Below are 22,656 nucleotides of genomic sequence, written 5' to 3'. Positions count from 1 at the left end.
TAATGTGTGCATCTAAATCACTTGAACCTTTATTAGCAACTGACACATAAGTGCCATCTTTACATGTCATACATTCTGCTTCCCACGGATATCGATCTGGATGAAAGCATGGGAATATTTTGTGCAAATCTTCTGTAAATTTGCACTTTTGTTTGGCCATTGTTTCCACTTGTTTGACGTGGGAACTTTAAAGAGATTAAAAATGTAAATTATCTCATCATTTACTCACTGTCATGCCACTTAAGATGTGTATGTCTTTCTGTTTTCTGCAGAGCACAAAAATATTTTATTTTTTTTTTTTTTTTTTTACCACTGAAATGTTTGACATTTATTCTAAAATTCATTTACAGCTGCACAAGGGAGAAAAGACAAAGATAACACCACAAATTTTAAACACCTCATGAGAACCAGATAGTATTGCCAAAAAAAAAAAAAAAGATTACAAAACTTAAGACAGTTTAAGTCAAAATGTATCCTACATTTGCAATCAGATGTCCTGAGTGAATCAAGGGAGCAAGCGTCGCAGGGGACGTGGACTTGAACCTGTTGGGGCTCCCATATGAAGGCTCTTAAGTGAAGGCGGTGGTGCCCTTGGACCACGGGAGCCATTCTGCAGTGGGGTTGTACAGAGCATTGGTCTTTGCACTGAATGAGACCCCGGATGCGGCAACAGCCCTTGAGGGGAGTGGAAACCACGAGGTACATGGTCAAGAAGAGGGCTACGAGTCGGGGCTGAACCGCGTGGAGATGCTGGGCCTAGAAGTGGTTGTGGTTTGTCAAGAGCATGAGGGGCAGATAGCCCTCTACATGGTTGGGAAACAAATGAAGGTCCATGAGAAACTGCGGGTGCACGTGTGGGCAAAGGACCTTGGGGGGCAGTTGATCTGTGAGAAGATGGCTTAAGAGTGTGCAAGGAAAGCAGAGGTGGTGGTTTTGTCTTGGGATATGAGCCTTGTGATCCCATGTGATGGCCAGGAGGTACATCTCCTGAGGCTGAGGTTGGTTTTGTCCGCTCTCTTGGTGGTGGTCCAAAGCCAGCAGGTAGCAGTGGTGGGGGCTTTCCTAAACCTGGAGGAAGACTGTTTATCACAGGGGTCACCTCACTGTCCACTTCAGTGGAAGTTGCTTGCAGATGGTCCTGCCGGTTTTGAAGGTACTCTGCCAGTGTGCTGAACTCCTCTGGGTACAGGTGCAAACCTTCGGCCAGGAGAAAGAGCAGGTGGCGTGTGGCAGAGGGAACAGTGTGGCGCTCCAGCTTGGTGCGCACCAGGTAGTCCTCTGTGAGCTCAGCCGCCCGTGCCGCTGCCTCCGTTGGGTCAGTCTCCCGGCGTGAGCCACTCACGCGCCCAAACTCCGCCATCACAAACTCCATAGCCTGTTCTTTGGGCATGTTTCGATGAAATTAGTCTGCTCGACGAGAATACATAAGGGGGAACCGTCGGAGCGGACATCTTGTAGGGCCCGGGTCAGGCCTGATTCCGCCTGCAGGTAAAGCATTTCCACTGAGAGGCCACGTTCCTGCAAACACTGGCCTATTGATTTGGGGTAATCCAAATTCTGGTTGTTCACAGACAGGACGACACAGTCTGCAGGTCGTCTCGCACCATCTCCATGTAGCTGTTGATAGAACCACCCGTAAACAGCAGAGCGTTGATCTGATAGATCATAATCTTCAGAAGAAATCGCTGATAAAAAAAACACATTTACATTAAAGTGATACTCTGATAAGTGCTCACATTTGATTTAGGGATGTAGGTAGTTTAAAACATATCTCAGGATATTTAAAAAAAAAAAAAAAAAAGAGAAAAAAAAAGAAAAAGTCACATTTAAAAAATATTTTTTTTGATGTATATGTCAGCTCTGTAGGTCCATTCCATGTGAGTGAATAGTGGCCAGAACACTGAATGTCCAAAAAGGCAGATAAAGGCAGTATTAAAATAATCCTTCACACTCTAGTGGTTTAATCGATGTCATCTGAACAGATCCAATCTGTTTTGTGTGAGAACAGACCAAAATGTAACTCCTTTTTCACCATAAACCTTAGCACTCTCCTTGGCGATCACACTTCCTATAGCGCCATCTAGCCCATGGCACTAATGAGTGTATAACGATGGCTAAATGAAATAATTGACTGTTATAATTCTGCATTGCTGTACTAGTTTCTTGTCTGTCATATCACTCAGTCTTCTCTGTCTTCTTACATAATTAAATCATTTAAACTCAGATAAGTATTTCATGTCCATTTATTTGGCATCCTTTGCATAGCAACCTATTCATTTCCAATACAACCAATCACTGGTATGTTATATATTTATCATGTTAATACACAACAGTAATGAAATTTGCCAAAGCTTATACAGTTCATAAATCTGAATCATGATTATATGAATCAGAATTTCCTTCTTTTTTGTTCTGTAGTCCTGACCCCTAACCAGGCCATTGCTATCACTGGAACCTAGATTATTAATGTTGCAGTCATAAAGGAAAGATCCCTTGAAACATGAATCACTTGTAATGGAATTTACATCTTTGTAAGCTTTTGATATATTGCTCAGCAGCTGGAGAAACATTCTGCAAAGAATTAAGCCACAAAAAGAAGCCGTACTTAAATAATCCCCTTAAAGTGATAGTTCATCCAAGAAAGTTTTGTTTTCATTTACTGTCTTTCTTAAGTGGAACACAAAACGAGATTTGAAGCAGAATGTTAGGTACTGACAACCTCAGTCCCCATGTGACTAATATGTGAGCAATGCAATCTGTTCTTCACATTCTCATTTTAAATTCAGAATAAAAAAATAAATGTTTTAGAGAGCACAGTTCACAGTGCTCAGTGGCGGTATTCACTGTGAACTGAGCAAAGTGAATCTGAAACCTGTTTTTTCTCTGCTTTTCACCTACGCTTATTCATCCCTCCATCCTGCTCTTTCTTACTGCCCTGCTTTCCCAAAGGAGCATGAACTGAACACGTATTTTCTCATCTTGTTAGAGCAAGGGGAAAAAGAGCAATGGAGAGAGATGAGAGATTGTGCTTTAATTAGCAGGGGGAGGGGTTTACTGTGGTCTGGTATCAGGGAATGGTAGAAAGCCTCTCTGATGATCACATGACCATAAACCCAACTACTGATATTGCTTCATGCGGTAATGATTTTGCCAGTAATGCCGGTAATCCTTGTTTTCAGACCTCCAAAGTAATAAAAGAAAGTAGTAATATTTCATGCTGGGTCACTTCACATATAATCATGAGAAGGTGTAGGGTAAGAAACTAATTACTATTAACGATGTGTAATCACATGAATCATATGGACCATATTAACTTTCTTTCCTCTTAAACTTTTGTTAGAAACAGTTTTGTGAATGTTCTGATCCTTGAGCCTTTTGATTGAATGTGAAGATTTCAGAGTTTCGGTGGAGGAGAAGATTATCAGTGAATGACAATTTTGGTCTATTTCTTACACTAAATAACTTGAATATAGCTCACAAGTTGTATGGACTAATATGATGCTGTTATGGTGCTTTTTTGTCCTTTGGGGAGCTTGAAAGTTGTGCTGTCATTGTATAGAAAAGAGGTTCATAAAATTCTTCAAGATTTCTCCTTTTGTGTTCTGCTGAAAAATAAAAGCCTACAGATTTGGACCAGCATGAGGAAATTATGGCAGAATTTTCCTTTTTGGGTGAACTATTTATATAAATATGTTAATTTAAAGTTTTTGTTGGAGGAAAACACCATTCCAGTGAGGATGAGAGGTGTAAACTTAGCAAATTCAATGCATTTTCCACCAAAATCATATTACTGTGGACATGGCCTTAGAGCTCATTAATTGGGCAGGCAAGGTGTCTTTTCGTGTTCCTTTGTGAGCTCTGTTATATTTACATTTCTGAAACTGACTGCCTTTCTCTTCAGTAGTGATGTCTGTCAGGGTATGCAATGTTCCCTCTGCAGGGGGTCCCTTTAATTAAAACTGTGGATACAAAAACAGGGAGAAAACATCCTATTAATCAAAATCAAAGCGACCTGTATTAAAAATCTGAAACTGTCCCTCTCCCTTCTCTCTTCCCCCTTCCTATTTATTCCTTCATTCTCTTGTTCTGTCTTTCTTTCTTAGCCCTCCAACTCTTGCTACCTCTGAGCAGTCAGAAGAGCTTTGATGGCCACACAATATGCTGCGTACTTTCTCTCTCTCTCTCACTCTCTCTCTCTCTCTCTCTCTCTCTCTCTCTCTCTATTTCTCTGTTGAAAATGCATACAAATACAATACGAACACACACATTCACGTACTGTCAAACAACGTGCCATCTGGTTGTGTTGGGATTTTACTCACCATTCGAGCTGCCACTGAAGTAACTAAAATGAAAGCGATTTGAATTTCTCTGCCCCAAAGGATAGTCATGATGAATTTTTGAATGTTAACACAGCATTTCAAACACTAGTGGCATGTTTGTGAGAGTTTCTGCCCTCTTGATATTCATATAATTCAGCCAGTGAAGGAATATTGGTTTGTTTTTTACCATGTAGCAAGAAATGGAAAACTTGTGAATTCTATCCATAGGTGTGAAAGATACTGTATGTAAGACTAAAATCAACAATGCTGGTCATTACCTCATATTGTGTTTTGGGTGCTGGTCCCCCAGCATGAGATTTTTAATCTCTGTGATTGTTATGTATACCTTGTCTTGTTTCACTGTTGCCCTTTTGTTTGCCATTTTTGTCACTTTTGCACTCCTTAGTTTTCACTTTTGTCCCTTGTTTAACTCCATAGTCTCCTTTCGTTCGTGTTCTCTGTCATTGTTTTCACCTGCCCCTGTTAATTTGCCTTTGGTTTCTGTTAATCACCTTGTCATCTAGTTTGTGTTCTGTTTGTTCATTGGCCCCTTTGTCCCATGTTTTTGTATTTAAACACTGTCTGTCTGTTCAGTCTCTGTCAGTCGTTGAATGTTTGTGATGTTGTTACCCTGGTCTGTGTTCCCTGCCCGAGTTCTCTATCTATGTTTATTTCCCCACTGAGGGTTTTCCTTTGTTTTTGTTAACAATAAAGTAAGCTGCATTTGGATCCTCAACCTTCGTCTGCCTTCATTGCCTTACATTCGTGACAGTGATTTCCAATCCCTAAGGTTATGATTGGTCAGACTTTTTCAGTTGGACACTTTTGATGGAAGTGACACTTTTCACCTTGTTCCTTGTTAATGAGACCTTTTGTTTGACTAATTTTCCTCTTAAAGGAATAGTTCACTCAAAAATGAATGTGTATGACTGTCTTCAGAACACAATGAAGATTTTAGATACATGGGGCACAAAATTTTGTTTTGCATACATGCTCGGAAATGTGTAGATGCACCCCTGAAAATTGGCATTCTTCAAGCACATCACCACCTGCTAGGCAGGAAGGATAATTTATTGTAAAAAGGACTTAAATAATTATCTGTTTCTCATCCAGACCTATCATATCGCTTCTGAAGACATGCATTTAACCACTAGATTTATTTTGTGCTGCCTTTATGTGCTTTTTGGACCTTTAAAGTTCTGGTAACCATTCACTTGCATTTGTATGCACCAACAGAGCTGAGATATTCTTAAAACATTTTTTGTTTGTTTTCAGCAGAAGAAAGAACATACAGAACTTGGATGGCATGAGGGTGAGTAAATGATGAGAGAATTTTTGTTTTTGGGTGAACTATCCCTTTAAAGCATTTTCATGAAAGATGAACAGGGCATGATAGACATCCTAGCTGCAAAACTTGGTTCAGGTTAGGACAAAGAGAAGTTGCCCAATGAGTAACTTACCATACCCAGTGGGGAAAGAGATCAACAAATGTTTCATAACAAGATGGGTATTTCATACTGTATATTAGCTTTGGATCATTCAGTGGGTTAACATGAGCTCTATTAGGTGGTCATTTGTAAACAAAATCAAATCACCATCTGCCAAAAAATACATGTTGTAATTTGTAGTTACAGGAGGGTCATGATGAAGTAAATGGTTGGAAATTTCATCCCTTGAACTTTCTAATAAAGTTTCCATTACCACACTCGGATCTCTGGATGTGGGCTTACATAAGCAGAGTTTATAGAGTCACAGGACACTGCCTTTATTGATATGTAAAAATAAGAGTTTCGGGTGAATTTAGGGTGATGTTCGGACCTAGGCTCGGGCTTGCTGACTCCCTGCATAGGCCATGACAGTGAATTTGGGATTGTAGAGTTGTACTAAGTAATTTCCCCTCCATGTTCCCTCAGCTTCGTTCCTGGAGTCTTAAAGGAGCCCCATTGTGAGAGGTTGGATGTCACAGCACTTGGAGCACGGAATGCCCTGGTGCTTCACAAAGACGGCGCTGTTCATTCCAACCCCCCACTTTTCCTCTCTCTCTCTCCTTTACTCTCCATATGCTCAGAGTGGAGGCCTGCACAAATACAGACTAAGTGATAGATGTGCTCTGTTACATGATCCACGCTACACTCTGTTCCCTCTAATTCCAGCAGTATAGCACATTCCCAAATACAAAGAGAAATTGGGAAAGATAAAGTACATGCATCCAGACATACATAGAGACCATATACATGTCCAGAGAAGCATTGCTCAGCGGTTGCTCTTTCATAGCTCAGGAGTAGTTTAAATAAAATTCTGTACTTTACTAACCCTCGTGTTGTTCTTTTTTTTCTCCTGTGGTACACAATAAGCATTTTTAAAGAATATTTACACAGCTCTTTTTATACAATGACAGTTCACAGTGACAGCTTCTGTCAAGGTCTAAAAGGAAAAAAGCACCATCAAAATCAGTCCACCTTGTGCTACATTACAAATTGTCAAATTGTGTGAAAGCCATACGATAGCTTTAACAGAATTAAATTAATTCATTATTCACTGAAAATATTTCTCTTTCTGCTGAAACTCACTAATTTGTCTAAAATAAAAAAAATTGTGCATTACTGTACATCCAAGAACAAGTTTTGAACAGATTTTTCCCCCTAATCAACATTTTCTCAGATGTTTCTCCTAAAATTGCTTAGGAAAAGTGCAAATGCATTCAAATTATTTACATTCAGCAATAGAATAAAGATTTCAAATTACAGCTATGTAAATAGCACAGCCCAGATCATTTGGTCTTGGGAAAATGGTTGGATAATGGGTGAATTTCCTTTTTTTTTTTTTTTTACAACCGGATAAATCAAGAATGAAATATGAAGTAGCCCTCTGATAAACCCAGAACATTTTTTGAGAAGACAGATTAATATCTGCTTTGCAGAAATAACTATGTTTAAAAAGGAGACAAAATAATTTGGTTAAGATAATGGTGAATCTGCAATGCAGAGCTATGACAAACAATGCAGAAAATATTTCTGCCATTAATCAAGTTAATCCCACAAAACTGTGGTAAACCACTAGACACAAAACAAGCAATTAGCCATCAGGCAGTAATGAGAGGAAAAACACCCACTATTTGATGATTAATGTCATGGCAATGCTGTCCTATCCGAGAAACAGGGAGGAGACACAAGTGGTTGATTTTCCGTAATGCCTCTGTGGTAACTTTCACTCAAACTTTTTTTTTACTCGTTCTAGATTTGTCCACACAGGCCAGAATAGTGGAGTCCATCCTATATACATCAGAAAAGCTGACCCAATTTATATTAGGTGTCTTTAACTACTATGTAACTGATACAGTGTACTTATTATATACATGTGTTGTTGCATTGTACCTACATGTGAAGTACCTGCAATTAAGTACACTGTTAACCTCTCCCCTAACCGTAAACCCTAACCTAACCCTGCATCTAAATTAGTTTCAGTAATTCTAAGTAAACAAAACATTTTTAGTTTTGTAAAGATATCTTACCTATGTGAATAATCAGAAATACTCATGAGCAGTAACTATTTTATTCACGTGGAACACTTTAAAGGGGTTAAAAAGTCTTAGATGGTTGATATTTGGTTGACATTGCTGGGGGCATCAAAAGACAATTGGATTGGACCCCGAAAATTTTCTTTAGAATTTCACTCCATTACACTCCATATTGAGTCTATGTCATAGCAGGTGTTGGAAAACCACATTCACAGCTCATTTCTGATTAAGATAATTGATGTGAAGGTTTGCTAATTTATTTTGTACATCAACGTTTTCCAATGTTAAACATTCTCTTATTCATTTGCACATTTTCACACATACTATCCAGCCACACTCATAAGAAAATCACAAACACCAAACCACACGCAAACACATCTAAATGCTCTTGTGTACACAGTCACTCAATGTGTCAACTTTTCCATCCAATGGCCAGACAACCTCCTTCGATGAGATGTGGTCAGACTGAACTTAATTCAAATCATGTGTGCAGATAGAGTGAGTGACAGACAGAGAGAGAGAGAGAGAGAGAGAGAGAGAGAGAGAGAGAGAGACGGGCAGTGAAAGACATCAGAGTTAGTGAGAGCAAGGAAGAGCTTAACTCTAACCCTTGAAAAGTATCCAGTTTTTTTATTTTCTCTTTTGGATGATATCCTGAGCCCTCTGCGTTTGTGTCTCTGGGAGAGAAAGAGAGAGACAGAGAGAGCATTAGAGCGCTGGTTTGTTTGTGTGTGTCTGAGAGGTGTAAAGTCTTCTCCACCCTCTGCTCAGCTGGACAGGAACTGTGAGGCGTCTACACCAGGACTCCAGCTGTACGACACAAACAGCTTTGCTTCTTTTACACACACACTCAATTTACCATCACAAAATGTGTAGAAAGATATTTACAGATTATACACAGAGTGTCTTATGTTGAGGTGAAACACAGGCCAGACCCTACTGACTGATTCTTTATTGTTAAATGTTTGATTATCGTCCATCCGGAGGCCATGCATTGTTTTGTATATGCGTTTTGTGTGTGTGTGTATATATATGTGCCTCAAAGACAGTGTTTGGGCCTTTGCATCCATTGATTTTTCTGATGTAAACCTTTAGGCTAGACTTTTGATGTGTGATGAATGGCAAAACCTTTGTAGCTTAAAGAAACATGAAATTGCATTCGCAATAAACAAAGGTGAGAGTTTGGTGGGTGCCAGAGGTGGCCAAAGCTAAGATTGTTCAGCATTGCAGATAAGAAACATTTTTTGGAGATGGAGGAAGTACATTTTAATTAACGTGATAACCTTTTTTCTTTGGGATTTTATGCACTGATAAATTGTCTATGGTAGGAACAGGAATACACTGGTGGCCAGAAGTTTGGAATAATGTTCAGAATTTGCTCTAAAGGAAAGAAATTGGTACTTTTATTCACAAAATTGGCATCCAACTGATCACAATGTATAGTTAGGACATTGATAATGTGAACAATTACTATAAAAATTTGGGGAATTTTAACTACTTAAACTACTTCAAAGAGTTCTCATCAAAAAATCCTCCACGTGCAGCAATGACAACTTTGCAGATCCTTGACATTCTATCTGTCAATCTGTCCAGATACTCTTGTGACATTTCACCCCACTCTTCCTGTAGCACTTGCCATAGATGAGGCTGTCTTATCGGGCACTTCTCACACATCTTACAGTCTAGCTGATCTATAATCCCACAAATGCTCAATGGGGTTAAGATCCACAGCACTCTTTTCCAATTATCTGTTGTCTAATATCTGTGTTTCTTTGCCCACTCAAACCATTTCTTTTTGTTTTTCTGTTTCAAAAGTGGCTTTTTCTTTGCAATTTGTCCCTTAAGTTCCTGATTCTTCTCTTTACTGTTGAATATGAAACTGGTGTTGAGCATGTAGAATTCAATGAAGCTGTCAGCTGAGGACATGTGAGGTGTCTATTTCTCAAACTAGAGACTCTGATGTATGTTTAGTTGTACATCTGGACATCCACATCTCTTTCTATCTTTGTTAGAGCCAGTTGTCCTTTGTCTTTGAACACTTTAGTTTACACCTTTGTATGAAATCTTAATCTCTTTTAGCATTTTCAAGAATTGTATAGCCTTTGTTCCTCAAAACAATGATTGAGTGATGAGTTTCTAGAGAAAGCAATTTCATTTTTGCCATTTTGACCTAATATTGACTTTAAGACATGCAACTCAAACACAAATACAAAGACAATGTTAAGCTTCATTTAATGATCCAAATAGCTTTCAACTGTGTTTTATATAATGTAAAGTGATTTTCTAGTACCATATTAGCAATTTAACATGATTACTCGAGGATAAAGTGTTGGAGTGATGGCTGCTGGAAATGGGGCCTGTCTAGATTTGATCAAAAATGACTTTTTTCAAAAAGTGATGGTGCTGTTTTTTACATCAATAATATCCTGACTATACTTTGTGATCAGTTGAATGGCATTTTGGTGAATTAAAATACACATTTCCTTCCGAAACAGCAAAATCTGAACATTATTTCAAACTTTTGGCCGCCAGTGTATTAAGAGTGAATAGGGTACATTTTCATTTCATTTTGTCTTTGGGATTGTATGAACATCTAAATGCATAATGCATAACATACTCACAGTAAATGTGTATATTTATATTGTGTGTTTGTGGATATATTTATGTATTGTGTATTTACTGAATGCATGTGTGTACCTGTCCCTCAATAACAGACTGGGGAGCTGTTTTCCTGCCATCTCACCTTCTCCAAGTTCCCATGCCAGCTGTGAGTGAAACAATTTCCTGCCTTGTGTGCTTGAGTCCTTTCTACCCTACCTGGTTACTCTTAAATCTCTGTGGCCTGCTGTTAATGCTAATGCTTTGTGATGATTATAGACACATAACTCCCTAAGACACCAAACCCAAATTCTGTTAGCTTCTGTTTGAGAAACTGATACCTGAGCTATAAAAATAGACTTCTCTGATATCTTCTCCCACAAGAATTTATTCTTACTCAGTGGAAGATTCTAGGAACTTGTAGCTTTGACACCTTACTGAATAACATAGAACAACTCTATCAAAATAAAGCAAACTGGCTAGCATGCAGCTTAGTAGCTAAGTTAGTGGCCAACCTTTGTGTTGCATGGTCAAATGTACATACTATACAGCCCCCCTCCCCTCCCCCTCCCAAGCTTCTGTATTTTTAAGCAGTTTTACGTTTTAATTTAAGTCTTCCAATTTACAGTGACGAACGTTGGACTGTTCAATGTTTGGTCTGTTTTTGAAAGAGTGTAATTACCATTTGATGAATTTCATTTCAGCAGGATATCATTATATGTCAAACCCAGTTGCTCTTCATATATCCCCACCTCCCCAGACTTCATCTGCTCTTATGGCAATCGTGATGTCATGGGGAATAAAATGGAAAGCATGTGTGGCCCAGATCAAGTCCATGTGAGACAATGCAGGGGCAAGATATGGACAAGCGTGAGTTTGTGAATGTGTGTGCCATGTCGGGGGTTTGCGTGCCAAGTGAACGCTCTGTGTTTTGTGGTATGCGGAGTCCTTATGCATTTTTACAGAGCAAGCAGTTTGAAACGGCGGATGTGTGAACTGGCATGCAATGAGAATGGAACGCCTGTATAAAATTACACACATGCTTATGGCTGTGCCAAGCTCCTTCATAGCCTCGCTGGCCTGCCAGACGCCCTGAAAGAGAGGGGGCATAGAGAGGCATAGAGAGTGTGTGTGTGTGTGCACAAATGGATTACTTCTGTCTCTGAAGATTACAGAAACCAGAACAGTGGCTTTCTCCCACAAACACACAACCGTGACATGATACACGCAGTATGTTGAAGTAGTACACATTCATAAACCATAGCATGCTTGTTTTCATCACTTTCATGGTGTGCATTTGGCCTATGCAAGGTCTGTGTCATATTCATAACTTACCGTTTGATCTGTGTCATCATTTATGGAGAAAGCTGTATTTTCTCGAACAGCATTTTTTTTCTTTCTTCTTGTTTCTTTTTTTTTAGTCCTGTTGGTGTTTCATTATATATGAATGTACTCAGTCAACTTAGACCCATCCTCTGTGGTTACAGGAACAGCAAAACACATGACAGAATTTCCCCACAAAAAAAAGCATAAGCTGGTTTTCTGCTCTCACAGCCTGGTTCAGCTAGTTAGGTATGTTGGTTTTTAGAGGGGTTTTGAACACTTTTCTGTTGGCCAGGCTGGGAAACTAGTTTGCTGACTAATTTGCTGACTTGGTAATCAACTAGACTAGTTAATTACCAGTTTGGCCAGGCTGGGAGAACATCTAGAAAACTGTGGTGACATTTTTGCAAAATTATATTATGCATTTTATGCATTGTAATTATATCAAATCCAATAACTTTACTGTCACACGACCATATGCACAAGTGCAACAGTGGGTGAAAGTCTTGTGTGCAGTTCCAACATAGCAGTCATAACAGTGACGAGACATTTACAATAAACAACATATTTACACAACACAATTTACATATCTAATGTATCACTGCATATATAGTGGCAGTTTCAAGGTAAATGTCCACTGTGTGGTGCTAAAAGCTAAGTTTTTATGGTTAATACTCAAATGAATTTCAAATCAACAAAACATACCCTAAACCTAATCAATAGTGACATTAAAAGCAAATGTGAGATGAAAAACCAGAAGAGGTTTTTAATGTTAATGCTTTATCAGATTTAATAAATAAAACTGAACTCCCTACCCCAAACTGTAAAATTAAATGTAACCGATCCTGCTCGCCTCGCTCCGAACGGGACTCCAAACTTTGTCTCCGGCGTGGGAGGCAGGTGCGCTTACAAGGAGGCTAATGGCTACAGCCTGTAGCGTCAATCGCTAGTGCACCTCTTGACGTTAGGAGAGTGAGGTTTCCACACTGCACAGCTATCTACCAGCTGGCTTCCGTTACACTTACCCCCCTAAACCTCACTCCCATCCGGGTCACGGCACCAATGTGACGGTCTTGCCAGAGTGGTCTATTTACTGCATAATGGAGATACAAAAATGAAAATAATGGTTTCGTGGCACAGAGAATGAATCAGTCCCACAGCATGTCTCATTAGCTCTGCTCTGTTTTAATTAAAACAGTTATGTTTCCTTCTTAATCCTTTTAAATCTTTTAACTTTGTGATCATACAGTGATTCAATTCTTAACAAATCTTTGTACAATTTTAGCAAATTGACAGTTACAATAAACATTTTCACAAAATTCTTTCTAGAGTTCAAATGAATTCAATATGGAACAAAACGTCCCCACACAGGCAATTCAAATCTCTGCTCCTTTACATCGCAATTGCAGCACAATTGTTGTGTTCAAAAGCTGAAAAAGTCTGCCATCGGAGGCTGTAGACCAGTTTCCTAAGAGGTTGCTGGTTAAGCCATTAACTGATTAGGCAGCAAGGCAGCTGCCTTTGCTTTGGAAGGAAGCCTTGCTCAATTTGATCATGCAGCTTGATCGGGCAACCTGATCATGCTCGAACAAGCTTGTAAAAGTAGTTGGTTGTGTAATGCAAACGTAAAAGTGTTCTGTTGTCATAAAAAAGCATTGTGTGAGGAACAGGGAAAAAGTGTTTATGAACTGATGACTTTAATGATTTATGTGAAAGTGAATAAAAGTCTTTGTTGTAATGCCTCTAGTGTCCACTAGGAAACTGCTTTGATATATACAACTAGGCACTTACAGATAAGTTTGCCAAAAATAGGTATAGTAGTGTGATTCTATGAGACCAGGTTGCTTAAAAAAACAACTAAGACCAGCAAATCAGCAGCTTTGGGCTTTTTTTTAAGCAGGGCTGGCAAGGGAATACAATAAAATCAGACCTTGTTTTCTCTACCATTAAGAAAAACGAGTGTCTCTGTGTTGTTGAGGTTTCTCCATGTCATCACGCAGAATTGTAAACAGCAGAACTGCACACAGTATGATTAATGTGGTGCTCTCACACACAGAAATGTAAATGACAGGTTCTCATAAGCTGCATTTCCATCGAATTATTTTAGAAATACTGAATGGAAATGCTTGATATGCAAATAAACTAAAAAAATTTGAATAAGATTGAATGTGGAGGTTGATTTTGTAGAGTTTAGCATTAGTTAAAATGCTAATTTAAGTGATGGAAACGCCTTATTCGCACAAACGATGACGTGTCATGACCTTTTGTAAAGCGTGATGGCAATGCACTCATTGGATGGTATAGGTGTGCAAGAGCTTGGTTATTCGAAAGTGCTTCCTCAAAAAATCTTAGTTAAAGTGGGTCCTCACAATCCACCAGAACTGTTGAGTGCGCGCGGCAGTTAGAATCTAGGATGTACTAAGTGACTCCAGCCAGGTCTCCTAAGCAAACAAATTGGCCCGGTTGCTAGGGAGGGTAGAGTCACATGGGAAAACCTCCTTGCGGTCGCAATTAGTGGTTCTCGCTCAATGGGGCACGTGGTAAGTTATGTGTGGATCACAGAGAGTAGCATGAGCCTCCACATGCTGCGAGTCTCCGCGGTGTCATGCACAGTGAGCCACATGTGCAGATTGACGGTCTCAGGAATGGAGGCAACTGAGACTTGTCCTCCACTACCCGGATTGAGGTGAGTAACTGCACCACCACGAGGACCTACTAAGTAGTGGGAATAGGGCATTCCATATTGGGGAGAAAAAGAGGATAAAATAAAAAATGTATTAATTAAAAAACATTACAGCAGCACTTTAAAACAGTTGTTCTGTTGTACACTTTCAGAAATTAGAATGTATGCATTTTTTAAACAGCTTTATAAGTATATATTTGAAGTCAAAGAATAATCTGTAATATCCTGGGTATATAATGTCCAGGCCCACCCTGGCCCACCCTTAGCTACGCCACTGCCCCGAAGCAAAGAGGTCTTTCAGCTGCTCCATCACAAAAAGGTGGGCTCCCTCAAGATAATGCGCATTTACAGCTCATGGAAATGTGCAATGTTTCACATTTTCTTTAGTCAAATGTTCAGAAATGTGCATATAAAATGCTAAATATTTTGATGGAAACCCAGCTATAGAGAGGGAGAGAGAGACACAGAGAAAAAGGGAACAAGCTAACACAAGTGTTCTGAACTGAAACCAAAGAGAAAACAGTGCTTTACTACAATCCTGATTTCCTTTCAACAGTGGTTAAATTTAAATTTGTATTACTGTACTGAGCTGATGGTTGGGTTTGAGATGAACTGTAATTTAATCTCAGTTTTGGTTTGCCCAGGCAAAAAAAAAAAAAAAAAAAACATTGGCCATCTATGTGAAAAAAGTAACTGCACTTGGCTGAGGTTCTTGTGTTAACCGTCTCTAAGGGCACGATTGCTGCATTTCTAACGGAAAATAAATGCAAAACTGCAAGCAGGCCAAAACTGGAGAAAGGCTAGGGACATAAAATCCTGCTCCAATGATGTGTATATCTTCTGTCATCAAGGAAATATAACTGCTGTTGCTGCTGCTGAGTGGTCATAAATAAACTACCCGAAAACCTCAGAACTTTCACATTCAAAAGCAGCCGAGCCAAATGTCCAATAATGTAGAATTGTCTGTTGAGTCGTATATTTCCACGGAATATCATGTACTGAGGCTGTGAAGGCTCTTTTTCGACCAGTGCTCAGTAGGGGGCTCAATCACAACTCCAACAGACAGCTACAGCTGCCAACTGTATCCAATGGAAATCCACTCTCTGACCTCTGCTGTTCAATTGCAGAATTACACCAATAGCAAACATTATTTTCTTCTTCTTCTTCTTCTTCTTCTTCTTCTTCTTCTTCTTCTTCTTCTTCTTCTTCTTCTTCTTCTTCTTCTTTTTGTCTCTTTTTCCCCCATTTTCACTTTAGTACTATTTATAAATTTGTAAATTTCTTGCATATTAATTTTACAAAGAAAGGAAGACAATACTCCCTGGATGTGCTGACAGTTTGCAGTAAGTCAGAAAAGGCATTGATTTATTTGCAGAAGATTTGATAAATATTCTGCAAATAAAGTCATCCAAAAAAACATAAAGCACCTTGAACTTGCTTTTTGCTGTACAAATGGCAATGGTCATATAAATGATTGGTCATTTCATGACACCTTCAAATGCACGAGACTCAAAGGCAGACTTCAACTGGGGTCCATGGCAGTACTGTAGGGGGTCCACCAACTATAGTTTCATCTCAAAATAATTTTTGTGAGAAAAAATAAAATAAAAATATATATATACATATATTATTGAACAAAAATGCAATGTTAAGGGTAAATTCAGCTAAATGTTTCATTGGCTTTTCTACTATGTAACATGTGTTAAATAAAATTTAAACGTAATCTACAAGTAATATACATCAATACTTTTGTGTTTTACAAAATTACTTAATATTTCTCTTGTTTTCAAGTAAAAATATCTATACATCTTTAAAAGCAAGACACATTTACATGAGAAGCAAAATGACACAATAAGTGTTACCAAGTTTTGCTTAAAATAAGGAAAACTATTTGCCAATGGGGGAAAAATAAACATCCCATATGTGTATGACTTTCTTTCTTCTGCTGAACACAAATGAAGATTTTTAGAAGAATATTTCAGCTCTATAGTTCCATACGATGCAAGTGAATGGTGATCAGTAAACAGATCTCAAGTAATTATTTATTTATTTTTTTCCCAGAAATTCTCCTTCCTGCCCAGCAGGGGGCGATATGCACGAAGAATGTAAATCACCAAAAGCAGAAGGAGAAAGACAAAGTGAAGGAAAAAGGACTTAGACATTAATCTGTTCCTCACCCACACCTATCATATCACTTCAGAAGGGCCGGATTTGCACCAGAGTCGTCTGGAGTACTTTTATGTTGCCCTTATGTGGATTTTGGAGCATCAAAATTGTGTCACCCATTCACTTGAATTGTAAGGACCTACAGAGCTAAAATATTCTTCTAAAAATCTTATTTTGTGTTCAGCAGTAAGTCAAACACTTCTTGGATAGCATGAAGATGAGTAAATTATGAGATAATTAAAATTTTTGGGTGAACTAACCCTATTATTTAAAGGAAAAACAAGTTTATTTTTTGGCCAATACTATTGGCATTTTTATTTATTTTTTTTAAGCATAAAGCACAACACATTTTCTTAGATTGCTCTGAAAGCAAGACATAACATCTTATGTAACTTTGCTTGTCAGGTAAAAATATCTTGTTCTAAAAGAATATTTCAAGTTCAATACTGTCACAGTCCTGTTATCTGTCAGTTTGGTTTTTTTCTGACAGGACCGTGGCATCATTGTCCCATGTTCTGTCTTGTGTTTCTCTTCGGTCTGTCTAATTTCATGTCCAGAGCATGGTGACTGGATTCTGACTTCCTGTCTGTTTCGGTTTAGGTCTGTGTTGGGTTCCGGACACTCATGCTCCATGTTCTGTCTGTTATTGACGTGGGTGCATCACAATTATGTCATCTTGGCGGCATACACTTGCGTCAATAGTTTATGTCCGTCTCTCGCGAACACTGGTGCACCTCGCAATGTGCCCGGGTCGCGAGCTGTCTTGTGTTTCATGTCCACAGCAAGGAGTCTGGATCCCTGTCTGGTTCGGTTTCGTTCTATGTTGGGATTCAGACACTCATGCTCCATGTTCCGTGTCTGTCTCTCGCGGACGCGGGGTCATGAGGTGTTTTCACGTTGTGCTGAGGTTTTGGGTTTGTGTGTGGCCGAACTCTCGCACAGGTGTCCTGTCTTGTTTTTGCATGCTGTTTGCCTCGTGATGTACTCTCAAGTTTTGTTTAGTGTGAGAATGTGTGGCGTCGCTTTGTTTGCCGTTGCTATGTGTCCTCTCTCCTTGTTTGTCAGTTGGCATGAGCGTATATTGCATTATTGTCTTGGCGATGTGCGCTTATGCCATTCTGGTGTTTAGTTGTCTTGTGAGAGCACGTGGCTTTGTTTTTTGTTTCTGCATTGTCACATGTCTCTCTGCCTTGTGTCATACCCCGCCTCCTTGTTTGCTTATTATTAGTTCATTTGCATTACCTCTCCCTGTTAACCCGGTTGATTTCACTTCCTATTTTAGCCTCCTCGTGTGTGCTGTCCAGTGCCAGTTTGTCTTGTTTTCCAGTCAGTCTGTCATACTTTTTTTATCCGTACCTTGCCCAGTCCTGTTCCCTGCTGCCTTCTGCCTCAGCCCTGGATTAAACTTTTCCCCTATGGGGTAGTTTATATTAGTTTTTTCCCCCTTGTGGGAGGTTTGGTTTGTTTTTGCCCTTTTTGTGTTATTATTAAATCCTTTGTTTTTTAACTCAGCTCTTGGGTCCTGAGCCTCATTCTCTGATCCTAAAAAATAGTTTAGCACAATCAACAGCATTTGTTGCATAATACTGATTACCACTGTGATAGGATGGAGGGCAGGGCCGGGTCATGACCACGAGGGGAGAAGGGGCTCCTAACCGACCGGCTGGAGCAGTCAGGGCCATTGCCAGGGGCGGAGGAGTGACCTACCCGTGTCTGAGACCGCTGACTGCGAGTGGGGAGGGGCTCACTGCCGACCGCCTGGAGCGGGAGAACCGCTGCCAGGGGCGGGCGACACCCCTTCTGTTCCCCAAGAACGCGGAGGGGCGTTCCATCCGCCAGGGGCTGAAGGACTGCCTCCACCCGGGGTGGCGCGGCTGTCGTCCGTTAGAGGGTGGAGGAGTGGCCGAGGACCAAGCTACAGCGTATCGGAGAACCGGCAAGTAAGTGTTTTTTTTTTTTCTTTCTCTCTCTCTCTCCTCTCTCCCTTCCACTGCCATTCCTCGTTGGCCTTTTCCCTCTTGTTTAAATGTTACTGTTTTTGGGGGGGGGGTACTGCACTGTTACAGGTAGTACCCCCCTATTTTTCATTATTGTTTCCCTACCCCTGTCCCCTCCCAGATTCAGGAAGGCGGGGATGACTTGCCGGCAGACAGGGCATAAGGCGCGCCCTCCCCCATGGAAAGGGGGGGGGTGTACGTCATACCGGGGGCTTCCCAGCCTGAGGGAATGAGGGAGGAATGTGACAGGGTGGAGGGTGGGGTCGGGTCATGATTTTACACACCTGGCACCTTATCAGGCCGACTGCGGACAGTGGTGCGACAGAGAGAGAACGTTTACAGGCAGCTGTCCGTCCTATGTGTGTGTTTGTGTCTTTTGGTTTATTTCTTCATTAAACTATTATTTATATTGTCAAGCCGGTTCTCGCCTCCTCCTTTCCCTTAACCCGCTTTACAACCACAAAAAAAAATCTGGGTTTCAGTTAGGCACTTACAATGGAAGTGAATGGGGGCCAATTCGTAAGTGTTAAAATACTCACTGTTTGTTAAGTATAGCTACAAGACATAAACAATATGCATGTTAACATGATTTCAGTGTGATAAAATAACATACTAACCCATTCTGTGTAAAGTTATAGTTGATTTTACATTTGCTTTTATAAAATTATAAGCTTCACATTTCTTTCTTTAAAGCCTCCAAAAATTGGCCCACTGAATTGGCCCAAAATCATCCACTGAAAGTTGCCTTTATGTAATTAACATTATGACTATTATATATGATTTTATATATATATATATATATATATGATTATTACAAGAACAAAATGCTAAATAAAATGTTTTTTGTTTGTTTTGTTCTTTCAGTAAATACATTAATATAGTACTATAAGCATTGTAATAAGCCAGGCTTAAAATGCAATGCTGATTTTTTAACAAAATGTAACATGGGTTACCCCTGGTCAGACCCCTGCTCTGTGGTAAAGGTTGTTGAAGGAAGTTTCACAAAAAAGTGAAAACTCAAACTCAATCATACTTATATCTTTATACCCTGCAACAACAAAAAATGTCTTTCACACCCAAAGCTGCTAGTTCAAGTGCATTGCTACATAACATGCAGACAGATATAATACTGTATGTGCCAAGGCAAATAGAGGCCAGCTATATTGTGTGCTGGTGTCTTTGGACTTATAAGGAAATAAATGAGAGGAACAAAATCCGACTTTGGGAAGCCAACAGTAAAAGTACACAGTGTTTAATGTAGGCTATGAAAGCGTGTGCTTTGCAGTTTTGAAAATGACCGGAGGTATTTCTTTCTGTGGACCAAAATTCTTGCTGATTTATGGAGTGTAACTGAGATGTGCTTGGTTAACAGCATAGCTGTCATTAGGATGGACACTCACAGACCCAGTATAAGAGCACTGGAGGAATAAATTGAATGCAGGCCATGTATTTGCTTATCTTCATCATTTGTTCTATCGTCGTACATCAGTCATTCGGCCAAGTATTTGAAAGGCTCATAAATACGCAGTTGCTGGAGAGGTCATGATACAGATATCCAAATAAGATGAATGTGCTTGATGTCATTGCTGCAGTGCTTAGTCCATTAATTTATAAATGTGTGTGGATGCATGGTTTCTGCCAATTTATGGAGGAAAAGTGTGTCTTTTATCAGCTTCCAAACATATGTTTTCAATGTACTTGAAAGCACAGAGAACAAGTGTACTCGTGCCAAAAGCAGCCTCTTTATTTGAGCAGCAAGATTATTTGTAACAAAAGAGCTACTTTAACCTTTTGTGCATGTATCCTTATATATGGAAAGGACTTTGTCAAAAGTTACTGATTTGATTTTTGATCATGTGAATGGTCTTCTTTGAATTGTCAGGTTTCACCCCATGCAATTCTTAAGCAAACTTTGAGTTTGAGTTTGGAAATTAATATTAACTACTGCAGAAACACACTACCAGTTTTGTTCTTATTCTTAGAAATCTCTCATATGACTTGCATTTTGCTGTGAAAGGACTAGGCCTATATCATGTAACATTTGCATATATGCCTTCATGAATCTATCTGATGGATTTTAAAGTATATTTTAGTTCCAAGAGTGCTGATATTTTGAATATTATCACTGTGTATATGTTCTGAGAGTTCCAGACAAGCCATCTGCTATTACTCAATATTAACTTCTTGTTTACAGAAATGTTGTGTTAATGCAATGTCATACTCGCAATCACGGTTCGGTAGCATAGTTGTGATTTCCTGCAGCACTCAGCCTGCAACTTCGTGCCTAGGGCCAAATCACAGCCATGCTGATATTTAGTAAAACAACATGATTATGAGTATGATATCCATGGCATGGCTGAGCACTGTCCCATCTGTGTTTTTGTCGCATGCCTAATGACTAGCCGTGGGAAGACTGTTCCCTGCTGGGATGGGTTCAATCCCTGCTGGCACATTACTGCTCTCACACAGCACACACACACCACCTGACAACCTCGTAAAGCCCCTGCACTCAGGCGAAAGAGGGTTTGGACCAGCAGTTTACAAGTTTGGATGGAATTCTCAGGCATTGTGGGTCACTGGAAGAGAGAGAGAGAACGAGGAGAGAATGAAGGTTGTTCTGTTCATACAACCTCAGCTTTAATCAGCTCTAAATGTCATATAAATCACAGATGTGCATTCCAAATGTGAAAATAATGAGGTGGACAGAACAGAAACTTTTTTTTTACCTCTCTGAGCGATCTTGCTAAAACTCGTTTTTACTATTTTGTTATGTGTCTATACAGACCTTACATTGCTCAAAAATAAAAAAATATTTTTTGCATAAAGAAAATGAAGACTATTTTTATGACTATTGTATTGTGCCTTTATTTTCACTATCCAAAACATCACTACTGGAATATATCTGGACATTTTACCTTAAAGTTTCATATTCATATTATTTTCAGTGGTGATTCTCATTACTCTAACATAGTAGTTATTCTATTCTACTTTACAGTCATTTCTTATGATTCTGTTTATTTAAATATTTTTTTTTTTTTTTTTGCATATATATTAAAGGCAGCAAAACAAATACTAACATGATTTATAAATTCTTTACAATTTAAATTATATATATATATATATATATATATATATATATATATATATATATATATATATATATATATATATATATATATATAAATCCCTTTCCATTACATGACCGTACACATGTTCACCTACTTATTCATGTAATTGTCTAATCAGCCAATTGTGTTGAAGCAGTGCAATGCATAAATTCATGCAAATACGGGTCCGGAGCTTCAGTTAATATTAATATAAAAGAAAAGTACTGTGCAAAAGTTGTAGGCAGTTGTGAAAAATGTTGTATAGTTATGATGTTTTCAAATAATAACATAACTTTTTTATCAATTAACTATACAAAAGTGCAGTAAATATAAAAACTAAATCAATATTTGGTGTGACCACCCTAAAAACAGCACCAATTTTCCTAGGTAGACAGTATACTTGCAGTATTTCTTGGTTGTTGTTGCAAATGGGATGTTCCAAGCTCCTTGGAGAACTTGCCACAGTTCTTCTGTCTATTTAGTCTTTCTCAATTGCTTTTGTCTCTTCAAGTGATCCCTCCCTGACTGACTCAATGATGTTGAGATCCGGATCTGTTGGGACCATATCATCTGTTGTGGCCGTCCTTGTTCAACTTCTATTTTATTTTATTTGCAAAATACATTATAACAGAAGATATAATATTACCATCTTAAGACAAATGTTTTTGCACAGCACATGAGATTCTGTGTTCCGTGAGATTCACCCACTTACAACTACATCATATCTAAATGTTCTTTCAATTTATGACCATGTGATTTCACATTTCATTACCAGAACTAAAAAGGTCATGTGCTGAGTGCCTGATAGTAATTTATGACAGCTGGGCAATGAGATAAGACTAAAGCATGACCAAACTACTAACTGCTTTATGACAGGAATCTCTGGCAGGAAGTGGTGATTTATGATGGATTATTTAACCTCTGAAGTATGACTGTGCCTCAAGCA

At 39.1% G+C, this 22,656-nt stretch overlaps 1 pseudogene; it reads right to left on the bottom strand.

Moving 5' to 3' along the window:
* Positions 1-313: 313 nt before the first annotated feature.
* LOC127658628 (peroxisome proliferator-activated receptor gamma coactivator-related protein 1-like) lies at positions 314-17,455 on the bottom strand (annotated as a pseudogene).
* Positions 17,456-22,656: the final 5,201 nt, after the last annotated feature.

This window comes from Xyrauchen texanus, chromosome 18, assembly GCF_025860055.1.
Source record: "Xyrauchen texanus isolate HMW12.3.18 chromosome 18, RBS_HiC_50CHRs, whole genome shotgun sequence".
Taxonomy (NCBI): Eukaryota; Metazoa; Chordata; class Actinopteri; order Cypriniformes; family Catostomidae; genus Xyrauchen; species Xyrauchen texanus.
The sequence above is the reverse complement of the archived record's forward strand: the minus strand, read 5'-3'. Positions and strand labels throughout refer to the sequence as shown.